The following is an 8796-nucleotide window of genomic DNA, read 5'->3' as shown; positions in this document are numbered from 1 at the left end:
TGTCACCGGTCATGTGATTTGTACATCCACTGTCAAGGAAAAACTCAGTAGCTTTGGGTTGTTCATCCTGCAGATGAATTAGTGCAACTTACGAACCCATATACTTCATCATTGACGAATATGATATCAATTTCATCAACAGTAATAGACATAGTAGTATGAGGACGTGAGAATGAATGATTCATTTCTTCATGGTTAGCTTGCGTCCTTTCAAGCACATTCAGGTCTCCAGCAAATTCTAAGACGAACAAGTTTGTCTGGAGACCTGACCCTGCATAAGAGATTTGTTCTTTTTCTTCACCACCCACATTTGGAGGGGTGGCAAAGAATTCATCAGTCTGCAAGCTCCATAAGAAAAGGATGGCATTGAAGCTAGTGCACTTCGTTTCACAGAAGAGTGGTTAGGATAAGCATATGAATAAGCAGAGAAATTCTTCAAGGACTTATGAACATAATGGTTTGAAGAATAATGCACATATTCATGGCCCTTAGACTTTCCCTCTGAAACAGAAGTGTTAGCATGATGATGTTCATATGAGGATTTTGATCCGTGTGAGGAATTTGATACATATGAAGAATTTGGTCCATATGAGGACTTGGATCCATATGAAGAATTTGATTTGGGGTTCCTATTCTTCACGGGTGGTGTCATGATGACATTCAGCTAAAGATTTTCAAGGCACCTTTTAGGAACTCAGATTTTCTTCATAGGGGGACCGTTCCTGCAGTTAGTTCCAACATATCGAGCAAATACTTCACCATTCTGATTCTTAAACAGCTTATAGTTGGAGTCAAATGACTCATCAGAGGAATATGAAGAATCACAGGTAAAGCCATATAGAGTGCATGGATCTATAGGAGGTCCTTTCGCAGCAACCCATGAGGTTTTGGGATACTGCTCAGGTTTCAAGTAGGTCCCATCAGCATTGAGTTTCCTCTCAAAGGCAATACCCTATTTCCTAGCGTTCCTGTTCAAGATTTGCTTATTGAGCACATCACATAGAGTCTGATGACCTTTGAGGCTTTTGTAAATGCCTGTCACATACAATTACTTCAGGCATGCATTATCGTCAGTGATTCTTATGGTATCCTCAGATGAGGAATTTGTGACCACAGAAACAGTTGAAGAATTTGCAGCAATAGAAGCATTTGAACATTCAGGTGATGAATTAGCAGATTCATGTTTAATGCATTTCAGACATGGTGGAATAAATTCTTCCTGAGCGGAACTGATCTGTTGAGCAAGCAATGAATCGTTTTCCTTCTGAAGATCTTCATAACTCGCTTTTAACTTCTCAAGATCTTGCTTTCTTTGAAGAAACTCATAAGAAAGCTTCTCATGATTAGTTAAGATAGTGTTATGATGATTTTGAAGGTTGTCATACCGAGTTTGAAGTCTTTGAAGATTATCTGTCAGAGTCTTAGTTCGATTCAATTCCTCACCCAACAGGTCATCGCTTCTGTCTAGTTGATTTTGAATCTTTATAAAGACTTCTGTTGTTTGACAACAATTTTAGCGAGTTTGGAATAGCTAGGCTTAAGATTGTCACCAGATTCATCCTTACTAGAGTCAGAGGGGGAATGTTTGAGTACCTTGGCACCTCTTGCCATGAAGCAGTAGGTGGGAGCATAGTCATCGCAGCTTCTGTCAGCAGAGTTGGAGAGGTCACTTTCTTCGGTGTTGAAGATGGACTTGCTGACGTAGGTGTAGCGAGGGCTAAGCTTGCCACACCAGAGTCTGATTCCTCAGATTCCTCCTCTTCCACATTGTCCTCAGTTCAGCTTCAGAGTCCATTTCCTTGCCAATGAATGCACATGCCTTCTTGGAACTGCTCTTCTTGTGAGATTAAGACTTTGAAGATTTTGATGATGAAGACTTTGAAGATTTCTTCTTCTTCTTTGAGTCATCAGAATCGTCATCTTTGTACTTCTTCTTCTTTGATTCCTTTTCCCACAGAGGACAATCAAACATGTAGTGACCAGGTTTCTTGCATTTGTGGCAAGTTCTCTTTTTCTAGTCACGGGACGAGGAATCATTATTTCTTAAAGACTTTCCAAAGCGACCGCAGCAAGAGAACTTCTGGAATTTCGTCATGAGCATTGATAGCTCCTGGCTCAGTTCTTCAGGATCACCAAGGCTGCTACCAGAATCCTCAGCTTCAGACTCAGAGACTGCCCTGTCCTTCAGTGCACATGATCTTCTGTAGCTCGGTCCATAGAGAACTCTCTTCTCAGCAAGCTGGAACTCATGTGTGTTAAGCCTCACGAGGATATCAGCGGGATCAAGTGACTTGTAATCAGCTCGTTCTTGAATCATCAGTGCAAGGATATCGAATGAGGTATCAAGTGATCTTAGCAATTTCTTCACCACCTCATGATCGGTGATGTTAGTGGAACCAAGTGCTTGAAGCTCATTTGAGATTACAATGAGGCGATCGAAGGTTTGCTGAACATTTTTATTGTCAAGCCTCTTGAAGCGATTGAAGAGATTGCGAAGAACATCAACTCGGGAGTCACGTTGAGTTGAGACTCCTTCATTGACCTTGGACAGCCTGTCCCAAATCAGCTTGGCAGTTTCCGGGGCACTCACTCTGCCGTACTGTCCTTTGCTCAGATGGCCAGATATGATATTCTTCGCTTGATAATCGAGTTGCTTGAATCTCTTCACATCAGCAACATTCACATAAGGAGTGACTGAGGGAATGCCATTTTCCACAACATACCAAAGATCGTTATCAATTGCCTCAAGATGCATGCGCATCTTGTTCTTCCAGTAAGGGTAGTCCGTCCCATCAAAGGTAGGACACCCAGCCGAGACCTTGATCATACCTGCAGTCGACATAACTAAAACTCTAGGCGGTTAAACCAAAATCACACAGAACAAGGGAGTACCATGCTCTGATACCAATTGAAAGGCATTACGTCGACAAGAGGGGGTGAATAGGTGATTTTTATGAATTCTTCACTGAGGAATTTCAGGGTGAGGAAATTCCTAAGTGAAGAACTACTTGCAGCAGAATAAGCACTCAAGTATAAGCATAATAGAGCAACAACATAGTCATCATGATGAAATGAAAGACAAACCCATAGTACAAAAAGCATAAACACAAGATAAGCAGGCTGAAGACAAACTGACTGAAGAAATAAGATTGAGGAATTAGAGAAAGTCTTCAGTCAAAGTCTTCAAACAGTAATTATCAGGTTCATCAACACATAACTGAGGAAATGAAAGGGTTGAGGAAATAGAACTAGTAGGCTTGGTGAAGACAATGATTTGGTAAACCAGTTCCAACTGCTGTGACAGTTGTACGTCTGGTTGGAGCGGCTGAGTATTGAAACTCGAGGACGCACAGTCCTCACCATATTCTCCTTGAGCTAAGATCACACAGACCTCGCCCAACAGTTGTGGTAAGTCTTCACAAGTGACTTCCAAACCTTCACAGACTCGGTCACTCGGCAATCCACAATTCCTCTTGGATGGTCAGACCATGACGCCTAACCGTCTGGAGGATACATAGTCTTAAAAGGTAACTGCTACCTCTTGAGCACTGCGTTGGATTTCCCCGAAGAGGAGAGGATGATGCAGTAAAGTAGCGTAAGTATTTCCCTCAGTTTTTGAGAACCAAGGTATCAATCCAGTAGGAGACCACGCACAAGTCCCTCGTACCAACACAAAACGATAGCAAACCGCAACCAACGCTTAGGGGTTGACAATCCCTTCACGGTCATTACGAGAGTGAGATCTTATAGGTAATATTTTTGGTATTTTTGATAGATAGATGCAAAGTAAAAAAGGTAAAAGGTAAAGTAAAAACAAAGCAAGTAAATAAAGTGTTAGAGATTGATATGATGAGAATAGACACGGGGGCCGTAGGTTTCACTAGTGGCTTCTCTAGAGAGTATAAGTATTCTATGGTGGGTGAACAAATTACTGTTGAGCAATTGACAGAATTGAGCATAGTTATGAACATATCTAGGCAATGATCATGTATATAGACATCATGTCCAAAACAAGTAGATCGAAATGATTCTGCATCTACTACTATTACTCCACTCATCGACCGCTATCCAGCATGCATCTAGAGTATTAAGTAAAAACAGAGTAACGCTTTAAGCAAGATGACATGATGTAGAGGGATAAATTCATGCAATATGATAAAAACCCCATATTGTTATCCTCGATGGCAACAATACAATACGTGCCTTGCAACCCCTTCTGTCGCTGGGTAAGGACACCGCAAGATCGAACCCAAAGCTAAGCACTTCTCCCATTGCAAGAACTACCAATCTAGTTGGCCAAACCAAAAAGGATAATTCGAAGAGACTTGCAAAGATAACTCAATCATACATAAAATAATTCAGAGAAGAATCAAATATTTTCCATAGATAATCTGAATCATAAACCCACAATTCATCAGTCTCAACAAACACACCGCAAAAAGAAGATTACATCGAATAGTTCTCCACAAGAGAGGGGGAGAACATTGTATTGAGATCCAAAAAGAGAGAAGAAGCCATCTAGCTACTAGCTATGGACCCGAAGGTCTGAAGTAAACTACTCACACTTCATTGGAGGGGCTATGGTGATGATGTAGAAGCCCTCCGTGGTAGATGCCCCCTCTGGCGGAGGTCCGGAACAGGCCCCAAGATGGGATCTCGTGGATACAGAAAGTTGCGGCGGTGGAATTAGGTTGTTGGCTCTTGTTCTGATCATTTGGGGAGACGTAGGTATATATAGGAGGAAAGAGTACGTCGGTGGAGCGTCGAGGGGCCCACAAGGTAGGGGGGCGCGCCCAGGGGGGGCACCCTCCAACCTCGTGACCGCCTCTGGCACTACTTGGAGTAGGGTCCAAGTCTCCTGGATCATGTTCGGATGGAAAATCACGATCCCGAAGGTTTCATTCCGTTTGGACTCCGTTTGATATTCTGTTTCTTCGAAATACTGAAAAAGGCAAAAAACAGCAATTCTGGGCTGGGCCTCCGGTTAATAGGTTAGTCCCAAAAGTAATATAAAAGTGGAAAATAAAGCCCAATATAGTCCAAAACAGTAGAAAGTAGCATGGAGCAATCAAAAATTATAGATACATTGGAGACGTATCAAGCATCCCCAAGCTTAATTCCTGCTCGTCCTCGAGTAGGTAAATGATAAAAAAGAATTTTTGATGCGGAGTGATACTTTGGCATAATTTCAATGTAAAACTTCTTAATTGTGGCATGAATATTCAGATCCGAAAGAGTCAAGACAAAAGTTCATATTGACACAAAAATAATAATACTTCAAGCATACTAATCAAAGCAATAATGTCTTCTCAAAATAACATGGCAAAAGAAAGTTCATCCCTAAAAAATCATATAGTTAGGCTATGCTTCATTTTCGTCACACAAAGATGTTCCCAACTTCTATACCCCCGATGACAAGCCAATAAATTGTTTCATACTTAAATAATCTCAAACTTTTTCAACCTTCACGCAATACATGAGCGTGAGGCATGGATATAGCTCTATGGGTGGAATAGCATATGATGATGGGATTGTGTGGAGAAGACAAAAAAGGAGAAAGTCTCACGTTGACGAGGCTAATCAACGGACTATGGAGATGCCCATCAATTGATGTCAACATGAGGAGTAGGGAATGCCATGCAACGGATGCACTAGAGCTATGAATCTCAACAAAAGAAAACTAGTGGGTGTGCATCCAACTCGCTTGCTCATGAAGACATAGGGCATTTGAGGAAGCCCATCGTAGGAATATACAAAGCCAAGTTCTATAATGAAAAATTTCCACTAGTATGAAAAAGACAACTTATGAGACTCACTACGTGAAGAACAAGGTGCTACTTTGAAGAACAATATATGAGACTCACTACATGAAGAGCAAGGTGCTACTTTGAAGCACAAGCGTGGAAAAAGAGATAGTAGCATTGCCCTTTTCTTTTATTTTTTTTGGGGCCTTTTTTTTTATTTTGGCCTTTCTCTTTATTTATTTATTTGGGCAATGGTCTAATAATGATGATCATCACACTTCTATTGATTACAACATAAGGATTACAACTCGAAACTTAGAACAAGATATGACTCTATACGAATGCCTCCGACGGTGTACCGGGATGGTGCAATGAATCAAGAGTGACATGTATGAAAAATAATGCATGGTGGCTTTGCCACAAATACGATGTCAACTACATGATCATGTAATGGCAATATGACAAAATTAATGTATGTCATGATGATGATGATGGAAGTTGCATGGCAATATATCTCGGAATGGCTATGGAAATGCCATAATAGGTAGGTATGGTGGCTGTTTTGAGGAAGATATAAGGAGGTTTATGTGTGATAGAGCGTATCGTATCACTTGGTTTGGATGCACCGGCGAATTTTGCACCAACTCTCAAGGTGAGAAAGGTCAATGCACGATACCGAAGAGGCTAGCAATGGCGAAAAGGTGAGAGTGCCTATAATCCATGGACTCAACATTAATCAAAAGAACTCATATACTTATTGCAAAAATTTAGAAGTCATCAAAAATCAAGTACTACGTGCATGCTCCTAGGGGGATAGATTGGTAGGAAAAGACCATCGCTCGTCCCCGATCGCCACTCATAAGGATGCACAAGCCAGGTACACTTCATGTTTCAAATTTGCTACACAACTTTAACCATACCTGCATGCTATGGGACTTGCAAACTTCAAAACAAGTATTTCTCAAATTCATAATCACCCAACTAGCACGACTTTGATATTATCACCTCCATATCTCAAAACAATTGTCAAGCATCAAACTTATCTTAGTATTCAATTCACTCCAAAGAAAGGTTCACTTATCTTGAACACCAAGTATATTAACATTAAGCAAATTACCATGCTATTAACGACTCTCAAAATAATCTAAGTGAAGCATGAGAGGTCAATGGTTTCTTTAAAACAAATCCACCACCATGCTCTAAAAGATATAAGTGAAGCACTAGAGCAAAAATTATCACGCTCAAAAGATATAAGTGAAGTACTATGAGCAAAACTGTCAAGCTCAAAAGATATAAGCGAAGCACATAGAGTATTCTAACAAATTCTAATTCATGTATGGATCTCTCAAAAGGTGTGTATAGCAAGGATAATTGTGGTAAACTAACAATCAAAGACACAAATAATACAAGACGCTCCAAGCAAAACACATAACATGTGGTGAATAAAAATATAGCTCCAAGTAAATTACCGATGGAAGTGGACGAAAGAGGGGATGCCTTCCGGGGCATCCCCAAGCTTTGACTTTTTGGTGTACTTGGATTATCTTGGGGGTGCCATGGGAATCCCCAAGCTTAGGCTCTTGCCACTCCTTGTTCCATAATCCATCAAAAGAATTCACCCAAAACTTGAAAACTTCACAACACAAAACTCAACAGAAATCTCGTGAGCTCCGTTAGAGAAAGAAAACAAAAGACTACTTCAAGGTACTGTAATGAAATCATTATTTATTTATATTGGTGTTAAACCTACTGTATTCCAACTTCTCTATGGTTTATAAACTATTTTACTAGCCATAGATTCATCAAAATAAGCAAACAACACACGAAAAACAGAATCTGTCAAAAACAGAACAGTCTGTAGCAATCTGTAACTAACGCAAACTTATGGAACTCTAAAAATTCTAAAAAAATAGGAAGTCCTGGAAAATTTGTTTATTGAACAGCATCAAAAAGAATCAACTCAAAATCACGTTCCTGTGATTTAACAAACTTATATTCATGCGCGCAAAGTTTCTGTTTTTTCAGCAGAATCAAATCAACTATCATCGTAGGTTATCCTATAGGTTCTACTTGGCACAAACACTAAAAAACCACATCTAAACACAGGCTAGATGGATTATTTATTCCTAAACATAAGCAAAAACAAAGGACACAAAATAAAATTGGGTTGCCTCCCAACAAGCGCTATCGTTTAACGCCCCTAGCTAGGCATAAATGCAAGGATGGATCTAGGTATTGCCATCTTTGGTAGGCAATCCATAAGTGGCTCTCATCATAGATTCATATGGTAATTTTATTTTCTTTCTAGGGAAGTGTTCCATACCCTTCTTTAAGGGAAATTGGAATCTAATATTTGCTTCCATCATATCAATAATTGCACCAATCGTTCTAAGGAAAGGTCTACCAAGAATAATAGGACATGAAGGATTGCAATCTATATCAAGAACGATAAAATCTATGGGCACATAATTCCTATTTGCAACAATAAGAACATCATTAATTCTTCCCATAGGTTTTTTAATAGTGGAATCCGCAAGATGCAAGTTTACAGAGCAATCATCAAAATCACGGAAATCTAGCAAATCACACAAAGCTTTGGGAATAGTAGAGACACTAGCACCCAAATCACATAAGGCATGAAACTCATAATCTTTGATTTTAATTTTAATAGTAGGTTCCCACTCATCATAGAGTTTTCTAGGGATAGAAATTTTCAAATCAAGTTTTTCTTCGTAAGATTGCATCAAAGCATCAACAATATGTTCGGTAAAGGCCTTATTTTGACTATAAGCATGTGGAGAATCTAGCACGGATTGCAACAAGGAAATACAAGCAATCAAAGAGCAATTTTCATAATTAAATTCCTTGAGATCCAAAATAGTGGGCTTAGCAACATCTAGATTTTTATTTCTTTCAATCCCACTTTCATCAATTTCATCATCAAGATCTAGAAACTCCGAATTCTTAGAACGCCTTCTAGGTAAAGGAAGATCATATTCAGTTTCATCAAGATTCATATTGCAAAACAAATATTTAATGGGGGACACATCAA

The sequence above is a fragment of the Triticum dicoccoides genome, chromosome 1B (genome assembly GCF_002162155.2).
Source record: "Triticum dicoccoides isolate Atlit2015 ecotype Zavitan chromosome 1B, WEW_v2.0, whole genome shotgun sequence".
Taxonomy (NCBI): Eukaryota; Viridiplantae; Streptophyta; class Magnoliopsida; order Poales; family Poaceae; genus Triticum; species Triticum dicoccoides.
The sequence above is the reverse complement of the archived record's forward strand: the minus strand, read 5'-3'. Positions refer to the sequence as shown.